The 13,568-nt window shown below is 37.5% G+C and overlaps 1 protein-coding gene across 1 annotated transcript in view; it reads right to left on the minus strand.

Annotated features, from left to right (window-relative positions):
- Positions 1 to 4,730, minus strand: part of tmem198aa (transmembrane protein 198aa) — a 23,778-nt gene extending 19,048 nt beyond the window's left edge. Inside the window, exon 1 of the mRNA XM_079880690.1 lies at positions 4,403 to 4,730. The gene's annotated coding sequence lies outside the window, so the exon portion shown is untranslated. The remainder of the gene's footprint in view (positions 1 to 4,402) is intronic.
- Between the last annotated feature and the right edge of the window lie 8,838 nt (positions 4,731 to 13,568).

Below are 13,568 nucleotides of genomic sequence, written 5' to 3' on the forward strand. Positions count from 1 at the left end.
CACAATAATTCATTGCAAAAATGTTAAAAGCGGTACCAACAGAATTATATAATATAATTTATATTGCGTTTTTGGTGTATTTTATGGTGTCAGTCACAGCATTATACTGTGAAAACACCCTTTCACCCAAAAATGAAAATTATGTCATTATTTACTCACCCTCATGTTGTTCCAACCCTTTATGACTTTCTGTCTTCTGCTGAACACAAAAGAAGATATTCTGAAGAGTGTTGGTAACCAGATAGTTGACGGAAGCCATTGACTTCCATAGTATTTTTTCTCTTAAAATTTCTATTCTATCTCTTTAATGCCACAATTTTATAAATAAGGATTTGTACATGTACACTTGTACAGTTCACACGTAAATAATTTACGTTTTAGTGCCGTCAATACATCAGTATTGTGCGTTTATGGGAATGTAAGTAAATGTAGGCGACGTGTGGTAGAACCACACTTTTACGTAAAAAAAATACATACAAATACTCATGAAATCACGTTGGGCTAAAGGTTCAATAAACGTTTCTGTTTGAAACAAACAGCATTCTGAAATTATTTAATATGCCAGGCTTAACGGTTAAATGAATGCGCCATCATAATCTTTAATCTAACTAACTTCCTTTCCTGTCAATCAAATGAGATCGCAAACCACAATGATCAATTGCCGATGGACAAAATCAAATCATGCCCTATGCTGACTTTAATGATACAATGGAAGAGGAATTAGCCTCTTTTGTCACTATTTTATTCTAGCCTTTATTACAACTGATTCAACCAACACCAAAGCCAAATCCAGCAACATCTTCAACATATAAATGCACATTTCTCTTCTCTGAACTGATTCCTTGGAAACCACTGGTGATTTTATCTGGGGATGAGAGACGAAGGTCTAAATAGGCTTTTCCCAGATTAAAGCGTTCTTCCTCGGCCAAGTCCAACATGACGACTACAAATCAACACCAGAGTCTACAAGCAAACATTAGCTTAACCGTAATCTGTTGCTTAACCATCTGCTGACCCATTAAGAAGCTTTGAATTTGACTCAAACTGAAAAATTAAGTTTTCAGAAAAATTATGCATCATAAATGCATCTGAAGGGAATTCATGAAAGGCAGGATAAAATGATAAAATTACTCCAGTTCAAGCTCACTAGCTCATTCAAAAATCTTTTTTGTCCTTTTTTTTTTCACTTGAGAACATTGTGAAGCCAAACAAAGATAGTCACTCATCTCTCACATCCACAGCAAATAACACAGGGTGTTTCACTAATTTAAACCATAAATCTCATAGCATGGCAGAGGATCAGTAGAGAGATGTATAATATGCACAGGGGAGTATTTTGCCTGCTCTTATATCACTACATGACTCACCAAACATCTGCTCTAATGTATCATATGGAGAGCACGCTTATAGATGCATTCAAAGCCTTTTAAAAGCCAAGGATGTATAAAAGATGAGTGATGTGCCTATGAGACAATTACAATCTGCCAGTATTCTTTCCCACGCACAAAGACATGTTGCTTGCAGAAGGTAGAAAAATGGATCGGAGACAAATAGGAGATAAGAATGGAAAGCGATGATCGGTGCAAGAACAGCTCGAACAAAAGAGACAATGAATGTAATTACAGGACAAAAGGATTACAGACAAACTGCATGAAAATGTCTTAAGTATACACTCTATAAATGAAGGTTATGTAATGGCATTGATGGTTCCATGAAGAACCTTTAACATCCGTGGAACCTTTCCATTGCACTAAAGGTTCTTTATCCTGGAAAAGGGGTTCTTTAGATGTTTGAAATTTCTAAGAGAAGAAATTGTTCTTTTAAGAACTGTTCACTGAAAGGTTCTTTGGAGAACCAAAAATGGGTGTTCTACTATGGCATCGATGTGAAACACCCCCTTTTGGAACCTTTGTTTTGAAGAGTGTAGCAAAAGTTAATTCTCTGCATCATGAAAGTCATTTTTCAAAAGCATTTTTCTGAAAATGATTCAAAATATTTTAGAATTGAATACTTAGTCTTGTTGATTGAAATTGATTTTATGATTGGTTTAATTTATCCAGCTTCAAAACATCAAAAGTGTTGTTGCATGGCATGGAGAAACTATAACTGCTTTGCGGAACAGCAGTGAAATGGATTAATGGACTTACCATCGACTTCCTCTTGCTCTCCCACTCACCTTTGTACATGTCTTTTTCCGTTTCTCCCACTCTTCCCCTACCATCATGGGTTCTTCTTCCCGCCGTACCAAAATCTATTAATTCTTTGCATCACTATCTCTCTTTTGAACTTCGTCTTACACTCTTCCCTCAAATCAAATGCAAACATGTTTGGTGTGCAGCAGCCTGACTCAATTAGACATGGATCTCTGAGGGCCACTGCTGCTTCATCCATCCATCTATTATTACATAATAGTCATCATTACGGAAAACAGCACTTGGCTTTCATACAACTTCACTCTCTTCACTCTTTTTCCACCCCACCCATTATGTTAACCTCTCTTTTTGTGCATTGTTTCACACAGCTGTGCTTTACGTCTGAACATTTATATCATTGTATTGGGAATCCTTGAACAAATGAGGACATTTCTTCTCCCATTCTCCTCGAAACAGAAATCTGCCAAATAAAACGTTACATAACACTCATTTACATTCACTGCTAAATAAAATGGTGAAGGACTCACTTTGAAACAATTTTCATTTAGATATTGCTAGTAAATTTTATAAATTACAAAGAAACAACAAGAGGAGACTCAAACTGTATGGTGTCAGAATTTTTTTTTTTTTAAATCATGACTGTTCTGGAGAGTCTAATCAGGTACGGGATCCAAGCTTGGTATGGTAACCTCTCTATACAATTAAAAAACAGACTTTCTTACATTGGCCAGACTGCGATTAAAATAGTGGAGTTGAAAGACAAACAGGATACTGGCTGATCCTTCTCACATCCTACATCCTGAGTATGTGCTTCTGCATTCAGGAAGAAGGTACAGAGTGCCCATATGTCGACTCAACTGAACTGGTTTAAAAACTCTTTTGTGCCTGCCTCCATTAGAATCTTAAATGGCAAGGACAAAGGCCTATGATTGTCTCTGGTTAGCACTGATTATTTAACATTTATTCTTATTTACTGTTGGTTATTGTTATTTATTGCTGGTTTTATGGTTTATGCAGCAAATAATAGTGTCCTTTTTAGCTATGCAATATGACCCATATTTTTTGCTCCCCTGTTTGGACTGTTTATGTGAGACGCATGCGATTTATTTATTGTGTGATTTGAAAATGCAGCATACACTAAGCCCAAGAAAAATTTCCCTAAGGGGACAATAAAGTATATCCTATCGTAAGGTCTCGTAAGTAACACATTGAATTAAGCATGACATTTTGCAGTAGAAACACTGAAATAGTATTTTCTTGTAAAACGTATACTTCAGTAAACTTCTTTGTTTTATTTGTTTTTTAGAGTGTAGAGATGGAAAGCAATCTAATACCAAGAGGATGCAAATTGTTTCAATACATGTGCTCTTATTTAAATATTTTCCCATCTAAATATTGTTGAAATAAGCAGAAATAGATTAGGACTGGGGGGAAAAAAAGGTAAGAAGGCTCGAAGGTTTTCAACACTACACACCAAAGCACGCCTTTTCTTAAAGTCATATCAACAATGCAAGCACTGTCTGACATATTAAAGTTGTATAATCCTCTCCAGTGTAACGTATTGTGAATTGTCTATCTAGAAATATTTTACTGGTAAAGTGTGGGTACAGAATCACTGTATAGTGTCGCCATAACAAAACAATAAGCGAGTTCTGTCGTGAGACACACGTGACTTGTTCCATAGATTAATCCCGCTTGTTTTCACGGCGGATACATTAATAAGTGTTTGTGAAAAACGTTTCTCCACAACCAAGCACTAAAGCAGAGCATATTGTGATTGCAGCTTGTTGCTGCTCCCATGACACAGTACTCGGCTGTTATGTACACTATAGGAGAAAAACAACACCATATGGGATAATGTATATACAGCGCGAGAAACAAAAGAACACACACAATGGACTGAACAATGGCTCAACGGCAACGACTCCGCTGCCAATTTTTTTTCCCTTTTTTATCGCGTAGATGAAAATGGCAGAAAACATCTTTGATAAAATATACTTAAAAGCATTTATCTCTTACACTGCATTTTAACAACGTAATTCTGTCCACAGTATTCAAACGCATTGTGGACAAAGGACTGGACAAACCCTCCAACATATGCATTAGCATTACCAGCAATACTCTTGAAATAAAACTTGAATTATAATTATTTTTTAACGATATATTAAGGTTCGCAAACTTGATTACAATAACAGCGCAAAATATGAATAACAAAGGACGTAGATGGGGAAAAATAACACAAAACTTACCGTTATTGTGACAGCTCGAGATCAATGGGTTTAATTGCTTACACAAAGCGCGGATAACTCAGTTTTAGCATCCTTTGTGGCGAAGGTTTTTCCCATTCCAAAGCATTTAGAATCCGGTTTGTGATCTAGTAAGACTGGTGTATCACGATGTTAAGCCTATAGTATGGGACTGGTTCACAAAATTTGTTTAAACAAGTCCAGATGCTTTGAAACTGATTCGGGATCATGACAAACCTGCCTTTTTAGTATCCCTCCGGATTTCCTTTCTTTCTAGTGTAGCCTATATCTGATGGCACTCAGTGTTTTCATTTTGATTCACATGCTCCGTGTCTTTTTGGAGTGTACCATTCGCTTAAGAGTGGGGGGAGGTCGGAGCACAAAGGGGCCCTCAGTGAATTAAGCCAAAGTATTGTGCACCCCATTCAGTATGTTAGTTTTTTTTTTATTTATTTTTTTTTTTTTATGATCTACTATAAATTTTGGGTGTGTGAAATTGTATTGTAAACAATGTCACTGTGGCAATGCAAATGCAAACAGAACTTTATCGTAATGTAAACAACCGTTGTGACAACAAGCTGAAAAGGCAAAAAAAAAAAAAAAAAATGCTATTCGCAGTTTGGGGTTGTCAATTGTCACACAGTTTCTGTTTCCTCTGTTGCAACTCCACTGATGTTCTGCCAACGTCACATCCTGAAGCGAGTATCGCCATAAAGTATGGCCTTTAAATTTAAATTACTGTCTCAGCAAAACAAAAAAAACAAAAAATTTTTGCTAATGTCCCCATAAAGTTATAAAAATGTTATTTCTGAAAGTTCTCTAAACATTCAAAACGTCCAGGTTTTTTTTTTTTTTTTTTTTTTTTTTTTTTTTTTTAAGTGAACATTAAGGGAACGTTCCATTGTATAATCTTGCAAACATTACGGGAACGTTACGACCATCCAACAAAAATATTTTTTGAGAACATCTGACCGATGTTCTCAAATCCACAATCCTGACCGAACGTTATTATAATATTACTGGAAGAACTAGCCAAAGTTCTGACAAATACCATTTGATCTGGCTAAAAACAGTCTTATGTGGTTTATAGATGTGTGAGTATTTGTTTAATTTCCATGTCAGAGAAATGAGATGAGTAAATAAAGATGTAAACAATTTTGCACTTTTATACGATTTCAACTGAATTATTACACAGGCTAATTTTAGGCATTGCGATATAACCGGATTCACAAAACATTCTTAAAAATAAATACTTCTTAATTGCTATTTTCTTATTGTTTTCTAATTTAAGAAACAGTTAAGAATATTTTGTATTCCCTTACATTTCTTCTCAATATTGTCCTTATGTTTTTCTCACCATTGTTCTTAAGACAATTAAACAAAAAATTAAAAGAATGTTTTAAATGTTTACATTTGTAAATAACTTCTTAAGGCTTATTATAGGCTAGGATACTTGCCAACCTGTCGTATCCCCAAAGGGTATATGACTTTTAAAGAAAAAAGTTTTTTTTTTTAAATCAAGTTTTTATTTGTACTATTGTTTATATGTCTATGTGGTGTTTTTAATATGCTTTAAGACAAACCATGGGCAAATTCATAAGTCAACACCATTGCTGAGAATTTTCTCCTTAAAGGAGAACTCCGGTCAATTTTAACATTGAGCCCATTTTTTTGTAAATTTGGAGTGCTGTCAGTACAGAGAACAACGACAAAAATCGGTGTTGCCTACACCGTGTTATTCTCTTTTTAAAATTTGCACCCTGTTGACTTCAATGGGGCAAGTTTTAGACCTGCTTTTAGCCTCTTAACATCCTTGATGTGTCATTACAAGTGCACAGCCATGTGAGTGATTTCTTTAGAGTTAACATGGGTGAATCTGACTGCAGTAGATGTGAAAGATATGAATAAAAATTATGTTTATTCAGCCAGCGCTCATACCTGTATTTACATCCTGTTTTCGGTCGAAGTCCAAAGTAGTCGATTGTCGAGTTCACACGCGTGATAATAGGTAACTAAACCTATGCGCGTGAACTCGACAATCGACTACTTTGGACTTCGACCGAAAACAGGATGTAAATACAGGTATGAGCGCTGACTGAATTAACATCACTTTTATTAATATCTTTCACATCTACTGCAGTCAGATTCACCCATGTTAACTCTAAAGGAATCGCATGGCTGGGCACTTGTAATGACACATCAAGGATGTTAAGAGACTAAAAGCAGGTCTAAAACTTGCCCCATTGAAGTCAACAGGGTGCAAATTTTAAAAAGAGAATAGCACGGTGTAGGCAACACTGATTTTTGTCGTTGTTCTCTGTACTGACAGCACTCCAATTTTACAAAAAAATGAGCTCAATGTTAAAATTGACCGGAGTTCTCCTTTAAAACTGCAGTGGAAAAAAAAGACACTCTCAAAAACTTTTCTTACGTCACAAACTACCTTGTAACCAATCACGTAAATTTGCAGGCGGGCTTTAGCATATCATTACTATGCTCTGAAGCAGTGGAGTCAACATTTAGCAATACAGTGGGTGAATTATGCATATGATGTATTACTATTTTATGATGAACTAAATGCTTTTCTACACTGACGGTCTGAGTTGTTCAAAGCGTTTCTAATGATGTTGATTGTTAGAAGGCATTAAGGCAGATGTTTGACTCTGAGAATGGTGAATGGGAAGTTGGGAACAGTTTGTGTAACATTAGCAACACATTATTACCTGTTTGATAACATAGTCAAGCAAAAGGCTAATCATATTAATTACTGTTATGTGTCCAACGTAGAGAGCGACACATAAGACACATCGACTTGTATTCAAGCCTTTATAATTCACACTTCCACTTCTTCTGAATCAGCTTCTGGTTCAAACACATACAGTATGGCTAAATTAAACCTATGTCCACTGCACCGTGCAGCGTTTACTACAGTAAAGTTGACAGAGAGGACCAGGTGTTCTGAGCTGGTGTGAGCGTGTGGAGGCGGGGCTAATTTGCATTTTAATTCCTCTGCAAGGGTGTAGAGTTACATTCAAGCTATTAATTAATAAATTAATCAATTTCAGGAAAAAAAAAAACGTTTAAATATGTAATTTTGGTGATCAAAGATGAGTTTCTTGTAGATAAACAAGGAGAGAAGTTTGGGCTAGTCTGTGTCCTACACTCTTTTTCCTAGATCTTCTCTAGTGAGTTTTGTTTTATTGCAGGGTATTTAAGCTTTTTTCTTAGCAGGAAAACCCAGTCTTAATGTGGATGACTGTGTTATATATGTATATGTGTGTGTGTATGTTTAGCCAACACTATCTCACGACCAATTCGTACGAATGATAAAAAGGTGGCTAATTCGTACGACCTCACTCGTACGAATTTGTACGATTTGTCTAAACCGACGTGATGGGTAGGTTTAGGGGCGGGGTCAGGGGTAGTAGGTCATTCGTATGAATTCATACGAATTGGGCAATTCGTAAAATATGTACGATTTTGCAAAAATCGTACTAATTCGTACGAGTGAGGTCGTATGAATTCGTACGAATTAGCCAAGAATTTGTACGTTTTCCAGTGAGATCAGGTTGGTTTAGCATGTGAAGGATGATGTGCTATTATAGGAAATAAATGAAAACATTAGCTAATTTAGTTGTTATTGTCATGAACGAAAGAGAGAAGGCAAAAGCAGGTCAAATCACGTTTATTCAAGAAAAAACAGAGATGGTCAGGTTCACACAAAATATGACACTCAGGGGTGGGAGAGTGACGCAGGGACTTCGACGGGCAACCGGGCTGAAGGTGCACGGTGGATGAATGACGAGTCCAGTTCCAGAGACGAAGACACAACAAACAATCCAGCAGGAACGGAGACCATGAGAGAATGCCAAACGGGAACCGGAACGAACACCACAACGATCTGACAACACAAGACACCAGTCACTGAGAATATATAGCTGAGTATAGTGGAATCAGCTGGCGCTGATGATCAGTGGTAATCAGAGGACACACCCACACTAATCATACACACTACACAATCACACGAGACAAGGAAGAGACAGTGAATTCATTAACCGTGGCAGTTATAGCACAAAATGTCAAATATTAAAAGAGCTGTAAGTTGGCCCCTACCTGGAGTAAAAAGCACAGGAAACTAGTCAATTACAGGCTGATCTTGAATCTACCCTTTCTGTAAAAAATTCTAGAAAAGGCAGAATCCTCACAACTTTAATCCTTTTTAGAAATAAATGGTATCTGTGAGGATTTCCAGTCAGGATTTAGACTGTATCACAGTACTAAGACTGCTCTCATTAGAGTTACAAATGATTTGCTCTTATCATCCAATTGTGGTTGTATCTTTCTATTAGTGTTACTGGATCTAAGTGCTGCATTTGATGCTGTCGACCACAACCTTCTTTTGAATAGACTCTGAAATTATGTTGGCATAAGTGGAATTGCATTGGGATGGTTTAAATCATACTTGACCATTATCAGCACTAAATGAAGAAATGTAGATCACAAATTCTGTAAGGAATACCACAAGTACTCAGTACTACCGTTGCTTTTCACCCTGTACATGCTACCCTAAGGAGATATCATTTGGAAGCATGGCATTACAAAGAAACTTACCAATTCACAAAATGAACGGAATGCATAGCTGTTAAAAAAATTTCCTCCTACTTAATTCTGAAAAGACTGAGTTTCTAATTATTTGACCAAATACCCCTGCTTTCAATAACCTAGAGCAGTGGTTCCCAACCACATTCCTGGAGGCCCCCCACATTTTGCATGTCCCCTCAATCAAACACACCTGATTCAGGTCATCAGCTCATTAGTAGTGACTCAAAGGCTGCGTTTACACTTGGCATTAACATGCGATCACCGTGATCTGATCAAGCAGATCGGATCATAAGCCAATCAGGACACGGTGCGTTTACACCTGTCCACATCAAGTGGCTTCTGTATCTGGAAAACAGATCGGATCTCGTATTCCCGCGAACAAAAAAGGATGGCTCCGGTGCAAAGTCGACCTGAAGTGGTGGGTTTTCTTGGGGAAAAACAGTTTTCAGTCGGGGGACATTTTACAAATCTCGCAAAATGAGGAGAATGAAGAGGCTGCAAGTACTAATAATGTGGATAGATGCCGTAGTGAAAACGGTACAGAGAAACGTATGCGTCCGAGAACGTTGCCAGCTGTGGAGGGTAAAATGTGCGTTCTTTACAGAAAATGAATGGTTCTGCAACTTTCGGGTGAGAACTGCGAAGGACTGAAACATTTCAGTGATGTACTTCACACTCAACTGTATCGCAAAACCACACTAGGTGCAGCAATTCCTGGAGAGAGGAGGGGGAATATGACAGTGGGCGGGGTTTTGTGTGACGTCCACCTGTGAATGCAGACACGATGGCTGGATTGCGGTTACATTACACTGAGATAAGATCACAATGCGTCCTCGACTACCTCCGAACCTGGACACGCTGATCGGATAACATTCCGATCAGAAGCGCGTTTACACTTGTCTTTTCAATGTGTACCGGTATGTGGACAACATCCGGATCCAGGTCGCATGTTAATGGAAAGTGTAAACGCAGCCTAAGATCTGAAATGGGTGTGTCAGTCAAAGGAGACATGCAAAATGTGCAGTGTTGGGGGGGCTCCAAGAACGTGGTTGGGAGCCACTGACCTAGAATACTGTCTAACACTTGATGGATGTTGATGGATGTTTCATTTGAAAGCCACGTTTCTAGCATCTGTAAAACTGCATTTTTCTATCTTAAAAATATATCTAAACTACGACATATACTATCAATGACAAATGCATAACAGTTAGTTCATGCGTTCATTACCTCAAGGCTAGATTATTGTAATGCTCTACTGGGTGGTTGCCCTTCACGCAGAATAAAAAAACTCCAGCTGGTCCAAAACGCAGTAGTCTCAGCCTCAGACGTGCCCAAGGACCGTTGGCTAAACGTCTGATGCATACATAGACAGTAAAAGAAATGGACACAGCGACCCCACTGGATTCAAGGAAGAAAAGTGAAGTCAATTAGAAGCACTCACTTCCTGATGGCTGAGCGTACTGCGCAGACTCAAACTGAGCTTGACGACGTAGATGTGACGTGAGCAACCCGTCTGTCTTCTAGTAGCTGTGCCAAGAGAAATCTGAATCATTCCCTTCCGAAACTTGCAGAGACGGAGAGTGTGAGTAGGAGCTGTCCATGAGCTAGGAGCAGGAACAACTTTTGCTAAGTATTCTGATTAATTATTTTGTCCTTTTGCCTCCACGTCCCCCCATTGCCTGCGAGCTTCTCCTCCTGTCCATAAGGTAATTACTCTGTGCGACAGAGAGTCGCGTCGTTATGACGCAATCGTTAGCCTATTTTTACAAAAATTGCTTCTACATAAGATACAAGGTAATGGAGCCTTTTACACATTTTCGTGTTTCTTTAGAAATAAATAATGGACAAATGGAGTCTTTAAACGCCTCAGATGTAAAGTTATTCGCTGTCAAAGTGACGCCAAAATGAATGGGAGTCAATGGAATGCTAACAGCAGGTGATGGTCTGCTAATCAATGGCGGCCCCCGTGGAAGCTTCGGTTTCCGGCTGATAGATTACCCCCCTGGATAGGATGCATATGGCACACTTTTCTAGAAACACTTCAGGAGTTTCAAAGTCACGATCTGATTGGTTGAATTCTACAGGATGTCCGGGAGACGCGAGTGTCGCGTTCTTTATCAATCCGTCTGGAAACAAATGCGTGACACCAAAACCCCTCATGGAAGAAGAAAGCTGCTGTGTTTACAACTGTGACCATGAGCGCTTACCAGGATCAACTTAACGCTTGATTTTCAAAAGTATGTGAAGTTCGCGGCTCCATTGTTACAGTAAACTTGCACAACATTCTTGAACGAATAATTTATAAGATGTACACCGGTCTGTAGGGACATCGACATTATAATGTCACGCCCCTAAATTTGACGCGGCACAAAACGAACCGTGATTGGTTGCGTTACATGTCAGTCAAACGTCCTCTTGGGCGGTCCTTCGCCAAGAAAAGCTGCGATAGAGTCCAAACCTTCTGCCGTCAGGTCTGGCTACGGCGAGACTAAAAACGCAGCATCTAGAGTTTTTACAAGAACCAGGAAGTATGACCATAAGTAGCCCGGTTCTGTCAACACTGCGCTCCCTATTAAACATTGTGTACATTTTAAAATCCTGCTAATTACTTACAAAGAACTAAATGGTTTAGCTCCCCAGTACTTGAGCGAGCTCTTAATGCATTATAGTCCTTCACGTCTATTGCGATCTCAAAATTCTGGCCAGTAGAATATCAAAATTAACTGCATGCGGTACATCCTTTTCCTATTTAGCACCTAAACTTATATTTAGCATCTAAACTAGCCTAATACTTGTCTTTTTGCTGTAAAATCTAAACCATATGTAAAAATAACATAGGCCTATTGTTAGTAAATATTTCAAGACGATAATTTATTGGACTGGAGCAATTTGATTAACCATAGGCCTACATAATTTTTCAGAGAAAAAATAAAATCATGTTAAAATGTGAGTTTAAAATTAAATAAATTGAGGAACATTTATTGGTACATCTCTCAATCATAATTTTATTGCACTGCATGTTTTGCTCCTAGCAATGAAAACTCAAGAGCTTTGATCATAAAACTAAGCATTTAAATGTCATATTATAAGACATATTACTGAGAGAGAGTGACAACTGATATGTATATACATTTGATCTAAGTCTGCTATGCTGTTATAAAGATTTCATTTATTTACATAATAAGGTATCAGAATTTAATTTTACTTTTTGTCAGTATAATTATCAGCAACTGCACCAAACTGCACATTTCTACTCTGAATAAAACTGAGGTGTTTTTTCCTCCTTAAGTATCTTTTTCTCCTCCATATTTTCCTCCTCCTCCACATTCTCACATATTGTAGTAAATAAGCCAAAAAAAGCCTGATCCTAACAAACCATAAAGCATAAAGCTCTCTCTATCTCTCTCTCTTTAAAAAAAAAAAAATCTAATTAAGGGTTCAATAAACTGTTCCATTTACAAAACATAAAGCACAAATGCAATCTCTCTCTCTCTCTTTAGATTTTTTTCCCACATTTTGTTTTTACATTTCTGACTATTATTTCAGCCTTTACAGGCTTAAGGTATTAATGAATTATAACCCTGTATTCCATTTTACTGGATTACACTGGGTTTTTAAATTACAGTGGATATTTTTAATACCAAGAATATAACAATAGGCTAGGCTATATATGTTATTACCTTGCTTGATGAATGTGGTCCGCAGGTCGATGCTGCATTTCTGGCTTTTCTACTTTGATGCAAAGTTGTAAACACGTAGAGGACGTTGCAATAATAATAATAAAACATAAATAATACGAAGTATCAACGTTACCAAAATGTGACAGCGGCACTTTATTGAACGGAACTTTATACCACATGGAAAGAATAAAGTTGTGACTATTGCATTACTGATTTTATGTGTTTTATTACAACAAGAATATAAGATAGCACTTTTCTTATTTGTTTTAGGAAATATGTGTCACAGTAAAGTTTTGACTCTCGGTTCTCCCTGGCGCTGTCTAGTGCTGAAACAGGACACGCTTCAGGAACATCGAATGTTTTTAGGCTCGTCTAAATAGGCATAAACCAATGGTTATTAATGAGATGTAAAGAAACCTTAGTTTATATACAAATACTGTTTCTGTTCATCTGTTGTTGGTGCAAGGCTATAATATCACACAGTTCCGGGTTTCAGAATCAAACAGGCTGAACAACGAGACACTGCAGCACTACTGCCCTCCTGCGTATCAGCTGTATCAGCACAAGAGCATTCTGACTTTCAAAGGCTCGAGAAATTTCGCCCGTTTTCAATCCTGTTTTCCTGCCACCTCAATACACCAATGCTCGCGCAACTGCAGGGACGTAACGGTGACGGTTTATAAGACCCAAAATGGTCTTTTAAACAGTCGCTAAAGCGTCCCTTTTAAATGTACCAATAAAACAGGCATCAAGGCATCAATATTAACAAATAACAGTACAAGCGATAGTGGTTGAATTTGAAAATCCAAATATAAAGACTAAATAAATAATTACTTTAAAAAATAATATTAATGATAATAAAATAATTAATCAAATAAATAAAATAA

Source organism: Squalius cephalus (genome assembly GCF_949319135.1).
Source record: "Squalius cephalus genome assembly, chromosome: 9".
In the NCBI taxonomy this organism is placed as follows: domain Eukaryota; kingdom Metazoa; phylum Chordata; class Actinopteri; order Cypriniformes; family Leuciscidae; genus Squalius; species Squalius cephalus.